Here is a 22544-nt window from a genome sequence, read left to right on the forward strand (position 1 = left end):
GGCTAAGGGAGTCACGTGAGAGTGGGCGGAGGACGCAGAGCGGGGCTCCCCGGCATTTGCGTCTCTATGGTTGTCAGAGGTGGGCGGCATTCTCCGAGTTGCTGCTAAAGCTGGAGCGCGGACGGGTGAGTGTGAGGAATCTGATCGCCTGGAGGCGAGTTTAGGGGAGGGGAAGTCGGCGCATTTTGGGGACGAGCCTTTCGTGTGGCTCTGAGATCCGGCCACTTTTCAGGTCCGCCAGGGACTGCTGCTGTCTTGGTGATGCTGTTGGTGATATGCTGAGGGGACTCTCGGTCCTCCGCTCCCTTCACCCTATCACCCCTTATCCCTGTCAGGGAGAACTTGTAGTGCCCGGCTTCTAGCCTCAGAGTGCATCCTCTCCACCTGCGGCCAGGACACACTAGTTCTCCCGGAATTCGTGGATGTGGTCAGAAGTAGATGGAGGAGTTTAGAGCTGTGACAGAAAGATAGATAAATACATGTATTGGGGATAGAGAAGATGGGGCGGGGGGATCATTGGCCTTTTAGAAAAGCAAAACAAACTGCAGACTTCTCGGACTGTTCCGTTTTTTATCCTCACCAGCAACTTCGCGTTCTCATTCTCCCTTTCTCTGTCTGTGCCCAGTCCCAGTCGGGGCTACCCACACGATGTTTCGAGAATGAGCCAGGTATTACTGATTATGTGGGATGCTAGAAGAAGAGTTTAAGGCGGACTGTGTTTTATAATAAGTTGTCACCTTTATAAATCCGAGGTTTTGTCTACAGTCCCTTTCAGGTGCTTGAAGTGCAAATATTTGTGCATGTAAATAAATAATTAAGATTAAATAATTTTCTTCCTGAGACATTTTGGAAAGACCTATTTTTTTCCCGCTTGTTTATAAATACATGTTTTGATCCACTTCTGGGATGACTCCCTTAATAAACCTCTGTTTACTTTAAAGCAGTCAGTAGGGTCAGACAGGGAGGTGATTTAACAGCATTAGAAAGGAGTGTGTGCTGGAGATGAAACACATCTGTTGGGGAGTTTAGGTTTCACTGATTGTCAGCCTTTGAGACATAACAAACAGTTGGCGGACTCGACCATCCTGAATGTTTGCCGGTGTGGACAATGTGATGCTTGTTTAGAATCTTATCCTAAAGAGTTTAGAATGCCACTTATCCGGGAAGATGTTCTGGCCACCAGTTACTTTGTTTTGTTTGAATTCTTTTTTGTTCTGTTTTTTTTTTTTGAGGTAGGTTCCCCACCCCCATCACTAGGTTTGGCCTTAAAGTCTGAATCTTTCTGTCTCTGCCAACTGAATGGTGGGTGGGATTACAGGCCTGCCCAGACCTTACAGACTTCAATGGGTTCGGTCCCCACTTCTCATCAATCTTTGATTCTGTTTTGCTTAAAGACATCACCCTGGCTACCTACTGATGCCAAGAAAGAGTCATCAACACCTAAGTATCCGCACAGGGGTCATAACATTCAAAATAATATTAGCAGAAAGTGAAGATTCTGGAATGGCTGGTGTGCCTGGAGAGAATGATAGGAGCCAATGATAAAGCCAATTCTGGTAAAAGCAAGAGCATCACTGCCTTTATTATAGTTTCATGGAGTGGTTACTGTATTCAGTAAATCCATCCATCCATCTGTCCGTCTGTCTGTCCATCCACCCATCTATTGATACAGTGTTTCACTGTGTTGCCCAAGCTGGCCTTGAACTCCTAGGTATAAACACCCTGCCTCAGGCTCTGTAACTTGCTTTCTTATGCTTAGAGGAAAAAAAAACTAATAATACATAATTCCTCATGTAATTGAATATCACATGAAATAATTATAACCGTTATATTTAACTGAACAACTACTTTAGACCTTTGTAGTCATTTTAAAGACTCAAGTAATTAATGATGCTCTCCCCGCCAACCCCCACAGTTGGCTGAATATTTAATGGCAGTCTTCTGCCTCAGGCTCCTGAGTGCTGGGATTATAGGCATGTGCCACCAGGCTGGCAGTAAAGCCATATATATGTATGTATATTATATGTATGTATATACACACACACATATATATACACACATACATATACACACACATACACACAACATATATACATACAACATATATATGTATATATATGTTTACTTTTAAACTGCAAAGTTAGTTTTAGCTCTTGAACAGTTTCAACAGTATTGAAAGCACAAGCTAAATACTCTCCATTTTCCCCCAAAGAGTTATCTGGTATACTTCCTTTTATATAAAAGTACTTTTTAAAAAAAAGGTTTACCACAATATCCCCCCAACTTCTAATAGAAAGAGCTTCCTTTGATGCCAAAAAAGGGAGTGGATTCCTTTCCAGGTGCTCTGATTTAGTGTTTCATGAGGGGAAAAAATGTTAATTCTTTAAAAACACTAAATGTTACTCTCTGGGCATGTGTTAGACACCTGAGAAGTATCTTGAAATGGTTTTGTTTCTTCTTATAAAAACAGTGTGTCCTGTTCAAAAGTGGGAACATTACAAAACCTGTAACATTGGGCTGAGTGTGGCGGTGCAGGTCTTTAATCTGAGCTCTCCAGAGGCAGAGGCTGTCAGACGTCTTTTGAGTTCCACACCATCCTGGTCCACATAGTGAATTTCAGGCCATCCAGCGCTACATAGTAACACCATGTCTCAAAAAAAAAAAAAAAAAAATTCACCCACCCACCTACCAAGTCAAGGTTATTACTAATCTCCAGAATCATTTCCTTTTGGGGAGATGTAATTGGGAATTCTGGGAAAATAATTGAAACTTGGCCTCATACTCCTTAGGAAAGGCTTGCACCCCAGAAGAGCTCCTCATGTCCTCTATATATCTAGCACGTTTCTGTGCGGTGCCTCACTGGCCAGCAATGCCAGCTTGTGCCTCTGTTTATCCTGGAGGTTTTCCCTGCTGCCAGGGAGATAGAAAGCTCTTTGTGGCCAGGCTTGGGTTTCTTACCATGGACTAGGAGAAAGGAAAACATGGTCTCACCCCACACACATTAATGGGGTGGGGGGAGAGGGGAACATTTGGTTTCTAAAGGAAAACAATTGCGGTGTTCGATCCTGCTGAAGGGAGGTCGGTTGTATGAAGGCGGAAACAATAGATATTTACAAGTATTTGTATTCTAACTGAAGAGGTCTTCTTTTCCTTTGAGATATAAATTACTTATATTTGTAGTCTGGGCGTTGACGTCTGCTTTTTAAAATATCTATTATTAATAAAATTTGAATTTTGAGCCCTTCCTTTGCATAGGTGTGTATTGTTGTTACAGGTGTGGTGTCTTGGCTCTGGAGTATCTTTTTTTAGCTTTATTTATTTTAATGTTGTGTGCATGGGTACTTTGCCAGCATGTATGTCTGTGCACCATGTATGTGCCTGGAGAGGCCAGAAGAGGGCTTCAGAGTCCTTGAAACTATGGGTGCTTGGAACCGAACCCAGGTCCTTAACAAGAGCAACAAGTGCTCTTAACTCATGAGCCATCTTTGCAGCCCCCAGGTATTGGCGGTTTATAACCTGTAATATATTGTCACCTTGGCCAGTTTGTCTCACTTCCTTTTTTTTCAGCACAGGCTCTGTTGCTGAGCTACAACTTATGTGCCAAGCTCAATAATGACTGGTACTTTTTGTATTGTAGGTTAGTTAATTTGACTAAGTGACTCCAGCTTATAAATAGTGAATAAAGATATTTTAAGTGCTTGAATAGCTGTGATCAATAAGAGTAAATTCTAGGTCCTCTGCATTATTCTGCTGACAAGTCTCTTGGTGTAGAGACTACGTTGTGTTGATCATTGCATGAAAAATAAAACCTATAATTCACTATTTGCTGTCAAATGGATATTAACTTTAAAACTAGTTAACATTAGTGTCTTGTTTTCTATCTTTTTATGCTTCGTTGTAATGATTCATTGTATTTTAGGGGAGACTATAATTAAAACAATGTACTGTTTATTGTCCTGTTTTCAATGGAAAGAAATGGCGTTGGCAGCTCAGTTCAGTGGGCGCTAACTGCTGTACTAGCTGCTGACACTGGCCGCAGAGGTTCCGATGAGGTATGTTCTAGAGCCCAGCTCCATCCCTTCTTAATGGCGAGCCGGGTAACCCCTCTGCACCTGAGATTGTCCCTTTGCACATGGGAGAGACCATGCCTTCTCTTGTGTGGACAAGGTTAATTAGAATATAGTGAGTGTGTGGATGCATAACGTTCTAATCACATGTAAGTGTCAATAATAGCAGACATAATGTCTTAAGTGAGTTTAGTTTTCTAATTTTTAGAATCCTTGTCTCAATGGTGTGTGTTTAAAATACATAGATGCCTAAGCAGTGAATTAGATTGCCCTTCAAATTGTCTTGATTTTAAGATGTTGAATTTCATGTTACATACATGTCAGTGAACTGGGAGATATTAAATTATTCTTATTATTAAAGTGCTCAGGTGTTTAAAGACTCCAAGAGTGATAACTGGTTTCCCAGATTAAAGAGGGCATTACATTTGATTAACTTATGTTTTTTTATACATGTGTATGATTGCTGGAGTGCCTACCCTTGGTTCTTCTGTAAAGAAGAAGCGATGCTTTCAACACAGGATATCCTGGGTATTGCTGATAGAAGGGATAACAGTGTAAAACGTAACTTACAAAACAGATGGCAATGGTGGAGTTGGAGAACCATGAGACAGGATTAAGTCTAATTAGTGATCTGTTATTGGGAAGTTAAACATTGCTACGTACATATAGAGGTGTGTTGACTCCGTTTTTCTTACAAATTTAAATATTTTCCGAGCTAAAACCAGCAAGTTCAAAGTGAGTTTTACTCTTTGAAACTGAAACTTGTGGGGCTGGAGAGATGGCTCAGTAGTTAACAGCACTGGCTGCTCTTCCAGAGAACCCAGGTTCAATTCCCAGCACCTACATGGAGGCTTGCAACTGTCCATAACTCTATATCCATGGGGTCCAACATCTTCTGACCCCCGTGGGTACCAAGAGTGCACAGACAGATATCCAGGGATGACACCCAGTATAAATGAAAATAATTTTCAAGTAAAATAAAATTAAAAACATTTAAACTTTATTATTATTTTTTATAGATAAGGCTAGCTTCAAACTCACAGCAATCCTTCTGTCTCAGCCTCCTAAGTGCTAAGATTACAGGTGTATTCCAAAATATGGGAGATTGAGACTTTCTTGTAATATTTGAAGCATTGTGGTTAGGTTGATGAGATGACTCAGCAGGCGAAAGTGCTGACTCTGCAAGATTGATGATGATCTGAGATCCATTCCATGGTGGAGGAAGAGCACCAAACCTTGAAAGTGCAACATACACACACTCTCTCTCTCTCTCTCTCTCTCTTTCTCTCTCTCACTCTCTCGCTCTCACTCTCTTACACCCCTTAAAAAATAGCACAATGCCTTTTGGATGAAAGAAACCCACTGCCACCCTTTACTCCGTTGTCCTCAGTAAAAAATACAGGAACAAGTCGGGCGTGGTGGCACACACCTTTAGTCCCAGCACTTGGGAGGCAGAGATAGAGGCAGGCAGATTTCTGAGTTCGAGGTCAGCCTGGTCTACAAAGTGAGTTCCAGGACAGCCAGGGCTACACAGAGAAACCCTGACTTGAAAAACCAAAATAAGTAAGTAAATAAATAAATAAAAATACGGGAACGAGTTGAACAGTGGGGTAAACAGCTGAAATCTATAATGATGCCCGGAATTTAGACTCTGGAGACCGGCATCAGAGTGCAGATCTAACCTTATTGTTTATTACATGAGTTTATATATAGCTTTCTAGCCAGTTGGGGTATGTTTATATATTCAAGGGCACCAAACAACAGGTGGTGTTTAGCAGAATCTGACTGGCCTGCCTAAGAGCCTGTAGGGGAAGGCCCAGTCCTCCCTCCCCCTGGGGAGATCTCCCTGAAGATGGGAAGCAGCTACCACCTTGGCCTTGGGTCCTTTGTGTCTTCTCACCAGCATGCCGGGAGCCACGTCAGATCGGACACAGTGTACTGTGGATCAGGTCTCTTCAAGGAGTCAAAGGAGCCTGTGGCGCCTCACTCTCTGTCCCACTTCTTCCTCCGCCAGGTTCCTCCACATCCCCACAAAAAGCACTGTAAGATATGGGACATTTGTCGTCTTAACTGAGACTCAGATTGTGTGAAGAAACATTAAGTGTGCTCCGTCTTGGAGCCTGTAGGTGTCTGCTGGGAACAAGACTTATAAAAGGTGATGCATCGGGATGGCTATCGTAAAAGGCTAGTTTTTCTGGCTATAGGCAGTGTCTCTAGATCCAAAGAGAGCACACAGCTGTTCTTAAAACTGAAGGTAGTCATGCCTGAGATGAAAGAGAATTCTGCTTGGGCAAGAGCTGTACGCATATGTATAAAGCAGAAAAACCACACAGCGACCCCTCCCTGGTAGAAATTGGATCAAAACCAGAATGATCTGGCGAAAGGTAACCAGACCCATGAAACAGTGGCAGGGTTCATACACTGAAATGCATTAAGAAGGTATTACTAATTCGAATTTGTGATCATTGTCTTATAAGAGACAATAGTATAAAGATGTTTTGGGACGAAGTATTGACCATAACTTCCTTTGGAAGGTTCAGAATAAAATAATTGGGTGTGTAATTCCAGCACTAAAAATGGAGGCCGGAAGCTCAGATTTTCAGTTATCCAGAGTAATACCAGGCTAGGGCTGGCAGGCCTCAAAATGAAAACAAACTCAGCCTGAGAGAAGCAGATGAGGCTAACTTGAAGACTTATTCTAGGTAATGCGCATGGCGGTGTGCATAAAAGCCGCATCCTTGATCTCTGCTTAGCGATCTTATTGCCAGCACTGCTAGTGTCCTTACAATTAATCTCACGGGCTTTGTGGAGTGTGCACACTTTATGTGTACCCAGCATTTGAAGAAGCAATTCAGTTGTCAGTACTTTGGCATGGCGCCCATTGTTCCTTTAGCCTAGAGGTTTTCATTTCATGCTCTATAGAAAACAACTCTTACCATTAATAATTTTTCTTGACTGTGTGTTTTCTTAGGCTCAGATTAAAATCAGTGATAAACTCCCAAGTACTGCGCATTCTGTATTAAGATGAAGTGTTATTTATTTATTGGTTCAGAGAGTAGATTGTAGAATCATGAATGCTATTGTGGGAAATCTCAGTTTCTACTGTACAGAATTAGATAAATATTCTAACCTTGTGAATCTAGATCTCATTTACTTAAGCCTGTATTAGTTTTTTCCCATATATAGGAATATGTACATAATATATATTATATACAATATACATACATATATTAATTATTGTGCTTTTGTTTTTTTTTTTAAGGCAAAGTCTGTGTACCTCTGGCAGGCTTCAACCTTAACAGTGATCCTCCTGCCTCTGCTCCAGTTCCTCTTTGCCTGGGACTACAAATGTTCAGCACCACACCCAGTTACTTTGCTCAGTATTAAGCTATTCGCATTATTCCTGTAGCAAAGGGTAAGAAGACAGTCAGACAAGGAGTTATTAGATCTGGGTTTGTTTCTCAGTTTGTTGCTTGCTAGCTTTCTGTTCTTAAGTTGGTAACATCTCCTTTCTGGCCTGTTGCCTTTCACACTGAAATCTTGAAAATTTCTGAGATCACTTTCATCTCTTAATATTCTAGTACATTATCCCCTCCCCACTTCCTGTGCCAATCACTGTTTGAGAGGATTGGGGCCCACCATGTGCTAAATCTAGATCCTCTTGTCAAAACTGTTTGTTTTTTGTTTTTTTTATTATCTTAAGGTTTATTTATTTTTACTTTATGTCTATGTTTGCCTCTATTCATGTCTGTGCAGCATGTGCATGCAGTGCTCACAGAGACCAGAAGAGGGCGGTGGACTTCAGGAACTAGAGTTGGAGATGGTTGTCAGCATGGTGATGTTGGTACTTCCTGATAACCAAACCTGGGTCCTCTGCAAGTGCAGTACCTGCTCTTAACCACTGAGCCATCTCTCCATCCTCCTGAAGCTGGAGGTACAGGCAGTTGTTAGCTGTCATGTGGGTATTAGGAATTGAACCAGGGTCCTCTGGAAGAGCAGTCAGTGATTGTGATCTTAACCACCAAGCTATCTCTCCAGCCCCTTTTATTACCTTCTAATCTCCAATTCCACACATAGAATTAAAAAGGGAAGGATTCAAATGAATATTTAGATATCAGGAACATTATTCCCAATAACCAAAGTGGTAAAACAGCCCAAGTATCTATGGATGGAAGAGGGATGAGCAGAGTGGGGCCTGCTCTGCAATGGAATGTTAGTCCACTTTTCAAAAGATAGGAGTTGTGGGATATGCCACAACATGAATGAACCTTGGTAACAGTATACCAAGTAAACGGCCAGATGCAAAAACGCACCATTCGTAAAGGAGGGATTGGAGGAGGGGAAAGGAGGTGGAGGAGAGGGAGGAAGGAAGGAGGAAGGGATGATGGAAGAAGAAGGACGAGGAGGAAATGCAGTATTCCACTCCTGAGGAATTTTTGTATTGGAAATCCCCACAGTTTTGCATTTTTACTGGCCGTGCATCTGGGATCCTCTTTTTCTCCGTGTATTCTCTGTGTTATTTTCTGACAGTCTGCTGGGTAGAGAGTCCCAGTGTGGTTTTGATGTACATTTTCCTCCTGACTCATAATGAATATTTGTCCATTCAAGTCTTCTGCCCATATTTAATTGGATTGTGTGGAGTTGGACCAGGCTCCCCCATCCCCGAAAAAATAGACATACACCATACTCCCATGTAGCCCAGGCTAGCCTTAAACCCTGCATGTAAGTGAGGATGGCCTGAAATGCTGGATCCTCCTTTTTCTACCTGCCAAGTGCACAGAGCACAGGTGAGCACCACCAAGCATGGACAGGAGACAATTTCAGTCAGCATACAGTTTCTTAGAAACAGGATTGAGATCATGGGTTTACAATGGAATTTACATTATAAGAAAAAAAACCCTTTTATTTCCTGAATTCAACAGTATAAAGGAAAAATGAAGCCATGGCGAGAACTGCCTTCCTCTCCTGTGTCTCCCAGGACTCAGTAGTTCACATCCAATATCTCCCGTGTGGATTTCTTCCCTGACCTGTTCTCTAACACCAGCGAGGTGTCTTGTGATTTGGTTCAGGTCTGACATCAACTAGAGCAGGTGCGTCTGCACTCCTGCAGGTCAAAGCTTCAGTCCCTCTAGACTGGCCTTCCCTCCGCTCACAAGCAGTAAGCCCCCATGTTCTCCATGGCTCCTGTGTGACTGGCCCGTGCAGATCTCACACTTCATGCTTGGATTTGATCATTTGCTGCAAGAGCTGCCCAAGTCCTAGAGATGGTTCTACTTACCATTTTAGAGTATGTGTGCATGCATGCGTACATGCATATGTGTGTGCATGAATGAGTATATACAGGCATCATGGAGATCAGAGAACAGCTTGCAAGAGTTGGTTCTCTCCTTCCACTATGTGCGTCCAGGGATTAAATGCAGGTCCTCAGCCTTGGTGGCAGGTGCCTTTACCCGCTGAGCCATCTCGCCCGCCCTTGTTCTTTTATGTAAAGGATGAAGCTTGGGAACAGGCAAGGTGGAAGAGCTGCTTAAGGAAGGGGTGCTGTGCTCCCATGCTGCCTTAGGGTCTGTCATCCTCTCCAGCACCTCCAGCAGCCCAGACCCAGTTCAGTCCTGTCTTTGGGGGTTCCATAGAGCCATGGCTGATGAAATAATTGGCAGGGACAGCTCAACCATCCGCACATTTCCCCTCCCTGGGGATAGGAAGTAGAGCTGAGGATGCCAACCTTCTGGAACCAGCTCGCACCCAAAGCTGCCCCGGTCGTCATCTGCATTTATGTATTTATCATAGTGTGGGTTCAGGGTGGAAGCCGAGAAAACTCACTCCAGGTCTGGAAGCTTAAAAATGAAAGCTTTATTTTCTGAGCACTTAAGGAGTCAGCCAGTTCAGGATCTGAACTGCATCCCGAAGGGAGATTGTACTACAATTTTTAAAGCAAAAGGAGGGAGCTGGGGAAAACTGCAGCGTTCTCCAATTGTATTTTGACATCATGGGCTAAGCAAGGAGTACCCGTTGGAGACTGGGCCATATCCAGGGCGCCTGGCTTCAGGATCTTTTTAGTTCATTCTCCTCCACATTAGGTATGGAGCTCAGAGTGATGAGGGGACAAAGGATCAGGTCAGCTGCATGTAGTTAATTAGGGGATAACAGGCAATTGGTTATACATTTGTGCAACTTATGCACCTTGGTTGAGGTAACAGCAATTTCTATTTTCTTTGCTGGTTAACAGACAATTAAGAAAAAACAATGGGGGCTGGTGAGATGGCTCAGCGGGTAAGAGCACTGACTGATCTTCCAAAGGTCCTGAGTTCAAATCCCAGCAACCACATGGTGGCTCAAAACCATCCGTAAAGAGATCTGACTCCCTCTTCTGGAGTGTCTGAAGACAGCTACAGTGTACTTACATATAATAAATAAATAAATAAATAAATAAATAAATAAATCTTAAAAAAAAAGAAAAAAAAAAAGAAAAAACAATGGGAGAAGTGGGATAGGAGTTTGTTCCTAAGCTTGGTGATATGATCTTGTTTGACTCTGCCAGCAAGATGGACAAGCTGTCCTTGAGATGGCTGGACACAGGCAAGGTGTCTCCTTACAAGTTGTCCCTGAGTTGTCTGGACAAAGACAACTGTTTACAACATAAACTGTTGAGCTTTGGGACCCCTGATTCTCAGTAGCTAATCCCACTATATTGACCTAGGACCTTGAATTTAGTTTCTCTTATGATTAAATGGAATCTGAAAACAAAACGGTAGCACTTCGGATAAGTTTTGTTTGCTTGTTCCCAACAATAGAAAACTACACTCTGAGAGCCCAGCTGTTTTAGAGAGCTATGTGCCAGGAACCAGCAAGGAGGCCAAATAATTGCTTGTCACAAATTATTGCAGCATAGCAAAGATAGGTAATGTTTTCTTAATTTACTCTTGAATTCTAAAGTATTTGCACTAAAAAGATAATATTTATATGGGTTTATATATTTATGTAATATTTTATTGAAAGTTATTTTGTATAAGTTGCAGATTTTTAATTAGGCCATTAGCAGATTTTTTTTCCTCTTTTTATTTTGCTTGCTTGCTTGCTTGCTTGCTTGCTTGCTTAAGACAGAGGCTCCATATGTAGCCCAGGTTGGCGCTAAGAGTCTCTGCGTAGCTGAGGCTGATTTACTGCGTAGCTGAGGCTGATGTCATATTCTGATGTCATATTCTGATGTCATATTCTGATGTCATATTCTGATGTCTGGATTGCAGCACTGACTTATGTTACACATTGTGCTCGTATGTATGCGTATGTGTGCGTACATACCTGTGGGCGATGCATGTGCACATACATGTACATGAAGAGACCTGAGGAAGAACTCAGCACCCTGCTGGACCGACCACTCTGCATTGGTCCCTTGAGACAGGGAAGCTGAAGCTAGGCTGTCAGTCATCAAACCTCTGCGATCTCCTGTCTGTGTTTCCACTGTGTGTGTGTTTTAGGGGAGGCGTCACAGGCACACACTTTAGTAGCTATGCCCAGGTTTTTGTGTGAGGGATGAAGATTTGAACTCAGGTCTTCATGCCTGTGTGGGAGGCACTCTTGCCTGCTGCGCCATCTCGGTAGCCCTCATCCTGGCCATTCATGGTGACTTATTATCCATATTTTCCTTGGTAAGCACGTAATTGCCATCAGTAATGAAACATAGTCCCGGCTTCCTGAGGAATTGTTCTCCATTAAGAGGTCAAGATGGTTAAGTCTGATCGCTAGAACTAATTAATTATGTAGAGTAGGATATTTATGGGCCTCTGCTTATTAAAGCAAAATAGACAGAAACAAAGCACACAACAGCAGCTGATACTGTTCGTGTGTTCAGTTTCTCATTGTCTCATTTGAGTTTAATTAAGTCCCAGAGTTTACAACAGCACTTGAAATGAGCAGGAGTTCTTGTTAAGAAATGCCTGGTCAAGAGCAGGATGTGGCCAGGAGTGCCTTGTGATCTGAGCTGTGGCCCTGGTGACACAGGACGAAGAAGTGGAGCATCTGAGCTCAAGACTAAGAACAGCTTCTTAGCATAGCAGATGCCTCCCCCCCCCTTTTCTTTGAAAGAAAAAAGTACCTGGGAAACTAGACGTTGGAGCAAACGTTAAAGGCCGGAGTGGGCAAGAGAGTGGGTAGGAATCCATCCTGTGAAATCCAAAGATTGTTTGTCAGCCTGGCATGTTTGTTTTTAGAGAGACCATAAATATAGGCAAATTGTTGTAAGGGAGTATGTATAGCAATGCTTACTTCTGTGACTACTAGAGAAAGGACACTGCAATGGTTATTTATATAGGAAAAGGCTTCATTTGGCAGACATATACACCTGATATATGTGTGTGGCTGTCTATAAACACGTTATCCTTACAGATAGGCCTGTACTATATATGTGTGTGACTGTCTATAAACACATTATCCTTACAGATAATTCTGTACTACAAGCAATTCTTCCCTGCTGAACGTGACTGAGTGATAGGTCATTGACTCACACATTTATCCCCACACAAACTTGTTACCATGTTGCCTGGATGAGTGCCCTTTTCCCCCTCTGGAGACTGAGCCTACTGCAGAGGGCAGGTGAGAATGTACTGGGAGGGGCACTGGAGCAGCAGAGACCTCAGCAGACACAAGGAGACAACGTAACTCAGTCTGATCCCTTTATTCTGTCCTCTTGTGCCATTCCTATCCCTCAGAGTGCGTGCTTGATCTTGGGGCCGCTCATACAGTGTTGTGACTCTGTGTTCTGTGAAGAATGGAGTGCATCCTTGCTGGCCAGTGTTTGCCTTTCTCCTTTACTAAAGATGTGCTCTTCCTGGGTCAGTCTCGGCTCTTTTGAAGTTTAGCTTTAGTTACCCAGTGATGTTGACATGTTAAAGCTGTATTGCCAAAACTCATTGTATCTTAAACAGATTGTCACAGTGAATGAATTAGCTGATATGCAAACTACAAATGAAGATAAGACTAGGCTTACAGGAGCCATTTGATTGTTTTTATCATAATTAGCTCTACCTAATTACTTGTGTGAGAGTGTATGTGCACATGAGAGAGAGTGAGAGTGAGAGAGAGAGACAGAGTGTGTGTGTGTGTGTGTGTGTGTGTGTGTGTGTGTGTGTGTTTTAAGACAGTGTTATTTTGTAGCCCTCTGATTCACACAGATCCACCTGCCTGCCTCTTCTGGAATTAAAGGCATATGCCACCATGCCTGGCTTAAGACATATCTTACATATAATAATAATAATAATAACAACAACAATTTTCAAATTTAAATACATTTGCTTTCTATTTTAATAAATCTGTCCTTTGTTGTAGACATGAACCTAGGATGGAAGAGAAGGTAGGTTTTTTTCCCACATACACATATAGAAATTCTTTAGCTAAGCATTGGTAGTTTTAGCCTATAGTCCACCTACTTGGGAGGCAGATACAGAAAGATATCTTGAGTTCTGGGTAGGCTGAGTAAAACTTCTTCATTGTTCTCTTTTATAAAAAGGATCTCATTCCGTAACCTGTGCTGTTTTCAGACTCACCACTGTCTTCTGCCTCAGCCACTCACACACTCACACACACACACACACACACACACACACACACACACGTTTTAAAAGAAATAATTGTAAAAATATGCCTCATGTGCAACTGTTATTCAGGTTTGGGCTAAAACAACAACAGCAAAAAACCCCAGTAAACAAGAAACCAAGCATATTCCTTTGGGGCAGGAGAGATGGCTAAGAGCACTTGCTGCTCTTCCAGAGTACCCAGGTTGGGTTCCCAGTGTTGGTTCACAACTGTTGTAACTCCAGTTCCAGGGATCCAGAGCTTGCATGGGCACCAGGCACAGACATGGAACACACATGTGCACACAGGCAAACACACATACACATAAAATAAAAATAAATCTTTAAAAAGATTTAAATGCCTATATCCTCGATTCTAGAATATCATTTCCTTGTTGAGATTGTCCCTATCTTTGTCTATACTTAGGTTTTGGCAACTGATGTCATGCAATCAATGTAATAATCAAGATTAGAATAGCTCCCTCACCTCCAGAGAGTCCCTTGTGCCCCCTTTGGGGTCATCGTATTCTCTCATCCTCTGACCCTCGACACCCACTGACCTGCTTTTTGGTTACCTTTTCTAGAATGTAGTAGCAGTGAGCTCCTACAGTGGACAGTGTGGCTTTTAAAAGCCTCCAAAATTATTATGCAGCAAAGTGGACTTCTATTTTTCTCTAGTACAATTCTACAAAATTGGATGCAAGACTTTTAATGGTACAGACTGGCTTCACCGTTACCACAAGATGTAAAAGCCTTTGCTAGTGGCTCTCGTGCCATCTTTGTCAGGTCAGAGCTTCTCATATCTCTGCTCCTTGGCATGGTGTGTGTGTGTGTGTGTGTGCGTGCGTGCGTGTGGCATGCTTGGTGTGTCCTCTGTCACTGTAGTTCACCATATGCGTGTGAGTGTGCAGCACTCACTGTTTGAGACTGGCTCTTTGCATTCAGTAGAATGCTTTTGAAATTCATCTAAATTGTTGTATGTATCGCAATTCCACTCTTTTTTTTTTAAACAATTTTAAAAATTGTTTTATGTGAATGAATGTTTTTACCTGCATGTGTGTGTGTGCACTTAATGCACATTTGGTGCCCATGGAGGCCAGAAGGCAGAGGATGTCCTGGAATTGAGTTACAGTTGGTTTTATGCTGTCCTGTGGGTGCTGCCAATCAAACGCAGGTCCTCTGGAGAAGCAACACAAACTCTTTGCCACTGAGCCGTTTCTCCAGCCTTGACAAGTCTATGCTTGGTTATAGGTGTGCTCAGTTCTACAGCCACAGTTTGTCATTCAGCTGTTGTAAGACATTGAACATTTTATTTTTGGATACTTTATAAAGAGAGCGTCTATAAACTCTCGTGTGTAGATTCTTCAGCTGGATGACTGAATCTTGTGGGAGGAGCTTGTTTAACTTCAGAAGACATCAGCTGTCTTCAGAGGGGCTGTACCATTCTGCATTCCAGCAGGGATGTACGTACAACGGCTCTCTTTGCTTTGCATCCTCTCTGTATGGTTAGTTGTTTTTCTCCTAGGCATTCAAATGGGTGTACCAAGGTGTCTGAATACTGTGTATGATTGGAGCTGCTATTAGCATTTGCTTTTACGTTTTTCTGTGAATATGTTTTCCTAGAGCAAATGCCTAAATTTTAGATTAGACTTTTCATAATTTGTTAAAAAAAAAAAAAGGTAGAAATAGAAGAACCCTGAATGCAAGGAGAGGGTCCACAGCTCTTCTCAGCAACTCAGCCCAGGCACTCCCCAGCAAAACCAGGGCATCACTGAGGACCGCATAAGCATGCTAATGTCATGCTGCACGTCATGAAACAAAGTGATGAAGGGAACAGTTGGAAACCAAGAATGCCATTCCTATTGAGACCGTGAGGCTGTTCCAGGACAACAGGAATCCACCCCATCCTCTCACTATTGGTACACACTAGAGAACAAGCAGTCAGAGAAAAACGACACAGTATATCGAAATGTGATGGGCTTCAGGACATAGTACTCCAAAAGGTGACTGTAGGAGTCAAAATATGTCATGTGAAATGCGCCTTTGGATATAAGGATCATTTCTAGCTGATTATTTTTAAAAACTCCAGTTAGAAAAGAGTATCTGAAAACTGAATATTGTAAGACATTTATATATACAAAGGAAATCTCCATTTAATGGGAGTGTCTCTGGGAGGAGAGGGCTGAGTAAATCACTGGAGACTTGTCAGTGCAGACAACACCCACTCAAGTCTGCATTCACAATTGTACTCTCTAAGAAAACATTGTATTGCTTTATGTTGCTTCTTTGTGAATTGCACATCATGCATGGCCCGCCACATCTCTTGCACCCCCCCGCCCCCAAAGAAAATAAATGCCAAAAATTAACTAAACAACAACAAAAATACCTTGTGGTGGAAGCTGCAGTGTGTCCCACAGTACACCCTTTGTCCACACTAGTTTACTTGCAAATGTTCACTGGCCTGGTGTGAGGCTGCTGGCGCTGTCTGCTACCCTATCAATCCTGGATCCTCACCCATACTTCTCTTGGATAGGCAGTTGTTGCCTGTGTCATGGAGATCCTGCAGCCTTTTATCTGCAGGATCGGGCCCTTCATAGGCTCCAGCAGTTCACAGATGAGGTAGATGCTGGGGTGGGTCAACTTCAAGCCCTGGATCTGGGCCTGGGTGGTAGCTGAGTTGGCCAGCTCTGCACAGCCCTTAGACATCAACATGGTCCCAGATGGCAGCCCACACCAAGGATGTCTGCATGGCCATTGGTGGTAATGTAAGCCACAGGACTGACACAGGCCCCCACTGCTACACGGCCATGGATGGACCCAGACATGGCGCTCAGCAGCAGCATGGGCCAAGACTTCACCATGGCCTCCGGCTTCATGGCAGGCTAACCCATCAGGCTGTTCCTCTCTATCTCTCCAGTTCTACCTTTCTTCATAATGCTCAAGCCATTCTGCTGCTCTCTCTTTCCCATCTCTCTACCACATACTTGCACACCATTATGGCTCCTGTTGTCGACAGAGCTGGCAGACCTCTGGGTGTCTCCCACCATGCCCCATGATGGTACTCTTAACACTTGTTTGTTTGGAAATAGGGTTTGAACCCGAAGTATTAAGTTTTTGTACACGTATATACTGAGCACACTTCCCTGTATAGCTCCATCTTTCCTTGCCTCTCTCTCTCCCTTCCCGTTGTTTCCTGTATCCCCGTGGCAGGCATGTCCAGCCTCTCCTAAGCTTTATACACCTCAGGGTAGCTATGAACGTAGCCTAACACAAACTCATAAACTTAAAGCATATGTTTTTGTGATTTTTTTTTTTGGTAATTTGCAGTTTTTAATCAAAACCTTTTGTGGATTACATCATTTTGCAATGCCAAAGGGTACAGATTGGGGGGCCACTTAAGGCATGGTGGCACATGCCTTTAATTCCAGTTCCAGCACTCAGGAGGCAGAGGTGGGCAGATCTGAGTTGAGGCCAGCCTGGTCTATATACTGAGTTCTAGGCCAGCCAGGGCTATGCAGTGAGACCCTGTCTCAGATGTGTGTGTGTGTGGGGGGGTTTGCATTTATATCATATATACGTACATATTTTCTGCATCTATATAAGACAAGTTACAGAAAGCATGCACTCTTTGTCTTTCTGAGTCAGGCTTAATTCACTTCCTGCGATCATCTTCCAATTCTGTCCATCTTCCTGCAACATAACTTGTTCTTTATGGCTGGGGAAATTCCATTGTATTTGCTGACCATGTTTTCTTCATCCATTCCTCTGTTGAAAGCATAGGATCTTGGTTTTACTCCATAAGTCTCGACAACTGCATTGCACCTCCAGCTCTGGTCCTCTCCTTAAAGGGGCCGCCTTGTTCCAGAGGTGGATGGGATTCTTGTCTGCCTCTGAAACAAATGTTTGAGACCTGCTCGTCCCCGAGTTTTCCCCTGTGTGTACAGGACCTGTATGCTCTCATGTTTTCCTTGGTCTCAGCCAAGAACTCATGTAGGGTGGAGGCGATAAAGATAAGAATTACAGCAGTCTGATCTGATCATGTTACCAGAGTTCCCAGCCATAGAGCCCAGCTCTGGGCGACTCACCCACAGTAAGAGAAAGCAGTATAATATATATACATGGAAAAGTGAATTTATTTACAGTTTTGTCCAAAACTAGAGAGAAAATATCTGTCGTCTTGCCCACGGCAGAATTACAGCTTTTAGACATAATAAAAGCAAAAGGCAGGAAATGTGCATGGGCAGATATCAGTGTGTGTGCGCCCAGTTACCAGAACTGGATCGTCCTCCTCCTGAGAGATGCGCCAGGGCACTTGGGATGGGCAGTTTCACCCCCAGCATGTAATTCCAGCGGTGATCATACCTGGGGCCCCTGATGCACTCAGGCGTGATGAAAACCATTTCTGGTTTCGTCCTGACTTCCCCAGGCTTCCTCTTCTATGGTTCTTCTGTCTGAAGAACCTTTAGTAGGTTGTGTGTTCTGTTCTGTTTTTAGAGCATGTCCATGGACAGATGATTCTAAAATACCATGCTTTGACAATATAGGGGTTACAACTGTCACTTGAATAATAGGAAAAATGTTGACTTTATGTCTGTCTGTCTGTCTGTCTGTCTGTGTGCACATGCTCTTAGCAAGCAGCTGACCTAATTAGGTTCAGGCTGCAGATTTTGCTTTAGCTTTTAAGAGTTGTCGATCCAATACTTTTCATGGGGAATAAATTATATGGATTTATGTAGTTTTTTTAGAATGAGGGTCCCAGGCATTTTCTGATGGAGTCTGATAGTTTAAGAGGGAAGAAGCCAAGGGTGACTTACTCCTGCTTCTGGGCTTGACTGACTAGACGTTTGGTTTTAGAGATGAGGGGAGTAAATTGGTAAAATCAGGATCTGTTAAGGACTAACCTAGATTGGAGATGCCCGTCAAGGTGGGGCTTCAATCTAGCTGTGACCTTATGGGAAGCATAGGCTAGAGATGACCTTTGGAGAAGAATTTACATGTAAATGCAACCTAAAGATGTAGGATTTAAGGAGGTTGTCTAGATAAGAGGGTAGAAAGGGAAAATTGCTCCTCAGACAGCCTTGGAGAGTTTTGACAAGTAGTTGTCTTAGTTATTAGGGTTTCTGTTGCTTTGATAAAACGCCATGGCAGAAAAGCAACTTGGGGAGGAAAGGGTTTACTCAGCTTACACTTCCATGTCACAGTTCATCACCAGAGGAAGTCAGGACGGGCTCAAGCCGGCAAGAGCTGACACAGAGGCCATGGAGGGATACAGGTGAGTGGGTGCTCCCCATGGCTTGCTCAGCCTGCTTTCTTACAGAACTCGGGACCACCAGCCCAGGGATGGAGCCGTGCACAATGGGCTGGGCCCTCCCTTATCAACCACTAATTAAGCAAACCCCTTACAGCCTGATCTTATGGAGGCATTTTCTCAGCTATTGTTCCCTCCTCTCTGGTCACTCTATAGCTTGTGTGAGCTGACATAAAACCAGCCAGCACAGTAGGTAGGCATCAAGCAGAGAGAGCCAGTCGTAGGAAAGTGGAAGGAGGCAAGGAAGAACAGCTGTTAGACCCATGTAAAGCACTGCTGCTGCTGCCTGTGGCCAAACATGATCTCACTTGCTGCCTAAAAAAAACAACCTGGAGAAACATTGCCCTTAACAGCCTGACCACTCGCGCTTACACATGTCAACTATAGCATGTGTGCGTGCCTTTGAAAAAAGCTGACTGCCATGTAGGCTTCTGGAAGCTCTTGCTGCTCATCCCACTGTGGCTTCGGAGTGTAAGTGAGACTGCAGCTGGACCTGAGGGAAGGCTTTCGGGAACCATCCTGGCTTCAGTGCCCTGGTGACGTCTCTCTTCCACTCTCGCTGGTGTCCACCAGTGACATCGCTTCTTTCCCTCTCCATCTGGTATTGAAGATCTTATTCTAGAAAGATTCCCACAACTTATCAACAGAATGAGGAGAATGTGATGTTATAGCATGCATGGACAGTCATCACTTATTTGTGAGGATGCATTCTGAAGTGGTTCATGAACACTGTAGAGTTACAGTTACATAATCTAAGGTATCATTGAGCTTGTGTGTGTGTGTGTGTGTCTGTCTGTCTGTCTGTCTGTCTGTCTATGTAAGTAATGAGATAGATAATTTCACTATGTAGTCCTGACTAGTCTAGAACTTGATATGTATGTAGACCAGGCTTACCGTGAACTCCTTGAGATCCACCAGCCTGTGCTTCCCACGTGCTGGGATTAAACAATCTGAGCATCCATTCACAGATGCAGACCATGACCCAGAGTGGTGTCTGACTATGTTGAGGGTAAAGGAGTAATTATATTTTCAAGGGCTTCTTAAAATCAAGCAGGATCAGGACAGACATTAGCTAGGGTTTGACAATATGAAGACTACCCTGATAAGAATGTCATATCAATTGTGATAACAGTAAGAGTGGCGTCGGGTGGATCAGCCGGGCTGAAAATCTCACTGTGGTGAGTTACACAGAGGCTGGAATCTGAGGAGAGACCACTGAGGAAAGATGCCACTGAGTAAGCACAGAGTGGTGAGGCAGTAACTGTCGGGTATGGGCTCAAGTGAGGACATACGTCTTTTTCATTTTATTTATTAAGTCAGTAATGTGTGCAGGCTAGTGCCACATCGTGCCTATGGAGGTCAGAGGACAGCTTTGGGGAGGTGGTTCTCTGTCCTGTATGGGATCTGAGGAGCAAACTCAGGTCAAGGTTTTACACACAGACACTTGGTGTGCCATCTTGCCAGACCAGAGAAGGATTTTTTTTTAAAATTTTAAAATATAACAGAATATGTGTCTATATAGTAATATTTTAGAGTTCCAATAAAAAGAAAAGATCTAGAAAGAGAGTTTCTTTTCCCTCACCTGTAATTCCTTTTACAGTTTGCCTTTTGTAATCATTCTCTGGAGACTGCCCTCCTGTTAACTCGGATTTGCCTTCAAGATGCTCTGCTCGTCTGGTGTACTAGTGACTCTGGTTCCAGCTACTCAGAAAGCTTGAGGCAAGAGCATTGCTTCAGTCCAGGAGCTTGAGGCCAGCCTGGGCAATGTAGTGAAATCCCATCTCAACAGTGACAGGCGTTCTGTGAGACTAAGGCACTTCAGCTCTCTTGGTAGACTGTGTACCAGAACCCTGATCATGCTTGTGGACTTGGGGGCTTAATGCTGCTGCTGAGCCATACACACAACTCAGTGTTTTCAGCTGGCTACTTATAAAATGGGTGGGGAAGGAAAACTATTATTCCTTTAGCTTCTCCAAGGTCTTCAGTTGGGCTCATTGGAATGAAAAATAGATTAGTGGAGGAAAGAAAATAAAATGGCAGGTTATTAACATACGTATGTCATCTACATATAGGAAAAATGAGTTCATTTCAAAGAGTGGACCTTAAAATTAAATTCAATCTTCTGCTGAAACCAAGGGTTCTTTTGCCTGCACCTCCTGTTCTGAAGGAGGAGCTCTGGGATTTCAGGTGTACACCACCACGTCTGGCTTTTTGAAGGTGGGTTCTGTCAGGCTTGCTCTGTGTCCTCTACCCTCTGAGCCCTCGTTCTACCATCCCCCAACCCCCATCGTTCTCCAGGGCTGCTTCTCTCAGGCCATGCTTTCTTATTACAAGAGATTTTTTTTTCAAAGAAAAAATTTCTCTCTCTCTCTCTCTCTCTCTCTGTGTGTGTGTGTGTGTGTGTGTGTGTGTGTGTGTGTGTGTGTGTGTGTATGTGTGTGTGTGTATGTGATAAAAACTCTTCAGTTTGGCACTCAGAGATCTTCCCGATTGAGATCAGCCACACTCAATCAGGAAGATCTCTGAGTGCCTGATCTAGTCTCCCGGTCTTGCCAGAGCAGCTCTTCAGCTTGTGCGCTGGCTCTACTCCTCTTTGTCACCTTGAGAATCCCCTAGGGCCCTTTCCTTCTGGTGATGACCACAGTCCCTCCACTGTGTGTGCTCTTTGTGCTCTTTGTTGCTGTTGTCAGAAGCAAAGCTATTCATATCTACACATGCGCACATCTGGGAAATGGTCATTTAAAAATGAACCAGAAAAGGAAAGAGTAAGAAGTTATATGGTAGGAGGAAAAGATAAGGGTTGGCCTCCTTTGGATTTTATTAGCATATGTGCAGAAATGGGAGATGAGCTCTGGGATGGGGGAGGGGAGGCTGCTGGAATTGTGTTTCTGAAGCTTAAGTCACAGAAAGTAAATGTGTCCCCATTCTGTCTATATGGACAGCAGATAAAGTTCCTGCGTTGACAGTGAGCCTGGCCTGGGATCCTCCCTCAGTCTCAGGGAAGAGTCAGTAACAGGCCAGTGACTGGATCTGACATGAGTCCCGATAGCCAAACACAGTTATTTTAGTAAATTAGAGGTTGTTAACATACATAAATATTAGGAGTAAGGACCTGTGTAATTAATACTACACAGATGTTTCTCTTGTGGAAATAAATAGTTAAATAGTCTATGCCTAGCTGTGCCCAACTGTGTGTCTACAAAAGGGGGAAAAACATTTGGAGGAACTCAGAGCTGAGTCAGGAAGCAGGTCTCTGGGTAAATACATTGCCCTGGGTAGATGCATGCCAAGTCCAGGGTCATTTAAATTACAGAGCAGTGTGCTATGCAGGGTGGACACCATGCATGCACAGAGGGAGAGGTGACTAACTCAGTGCATTCCTTACCAAAGGTTAAGTAAGGGCTCTGCCTTCCTGTGGAGAGAGAGAAGGAGGAAGGACCAGTTGTGGCCTCCAGGTCATTGCTGAGAGGGAAAAAAAAATCATTCTCCATTAATTCTCTTGATAGAACTGTCTAAAAAGAGCCTAAGGTTTGGGGCTGTCCCTGACTTTCTGCCCTTCCATCAGAATTTTGAGCTGATCTGAGGCTGACAGTGAAGAGA

The 22544-nt window shown here is 43.5% G+C and overlaps 1 protein-coding gene across 4 annotated transcripts in view; it reads left to right on the forward strand.

Annotated features, from left to right (window-relative positions):
• The window catches only part of Micu1 (mitochondrial calcium uptake 1), a 161572-nt gene continuing 139028 nt past the window's right edge, over positions 1–22544 (forward strand). For all 4 annotated transcript variants that reach the window (NM_001291442.1, NM_001291443.1, NM_001359267.1 and 1 more), the window contains exon 1: positions 1–125. The gene's annotated coding sequence lies outside the window, so the exon portion shown is untranslated. The remainder of the gene's footprint in view (positions 126–22544) is intronic.

This window comes from Mus musculus, chromosome 10 (assembly GCF_000001635.26).
Source record: "Mus musculus strain C57BL/6J chromosome 10, GRCm38.p6 C57BL/6J".
In the NCBI taxonomy this organism is placed as follows: domain Eukaryota; kingdom Metazoa; phylum Chordata; class Mammalia; order Rodentia; family Muridae; genus Mus; species Mus musculus.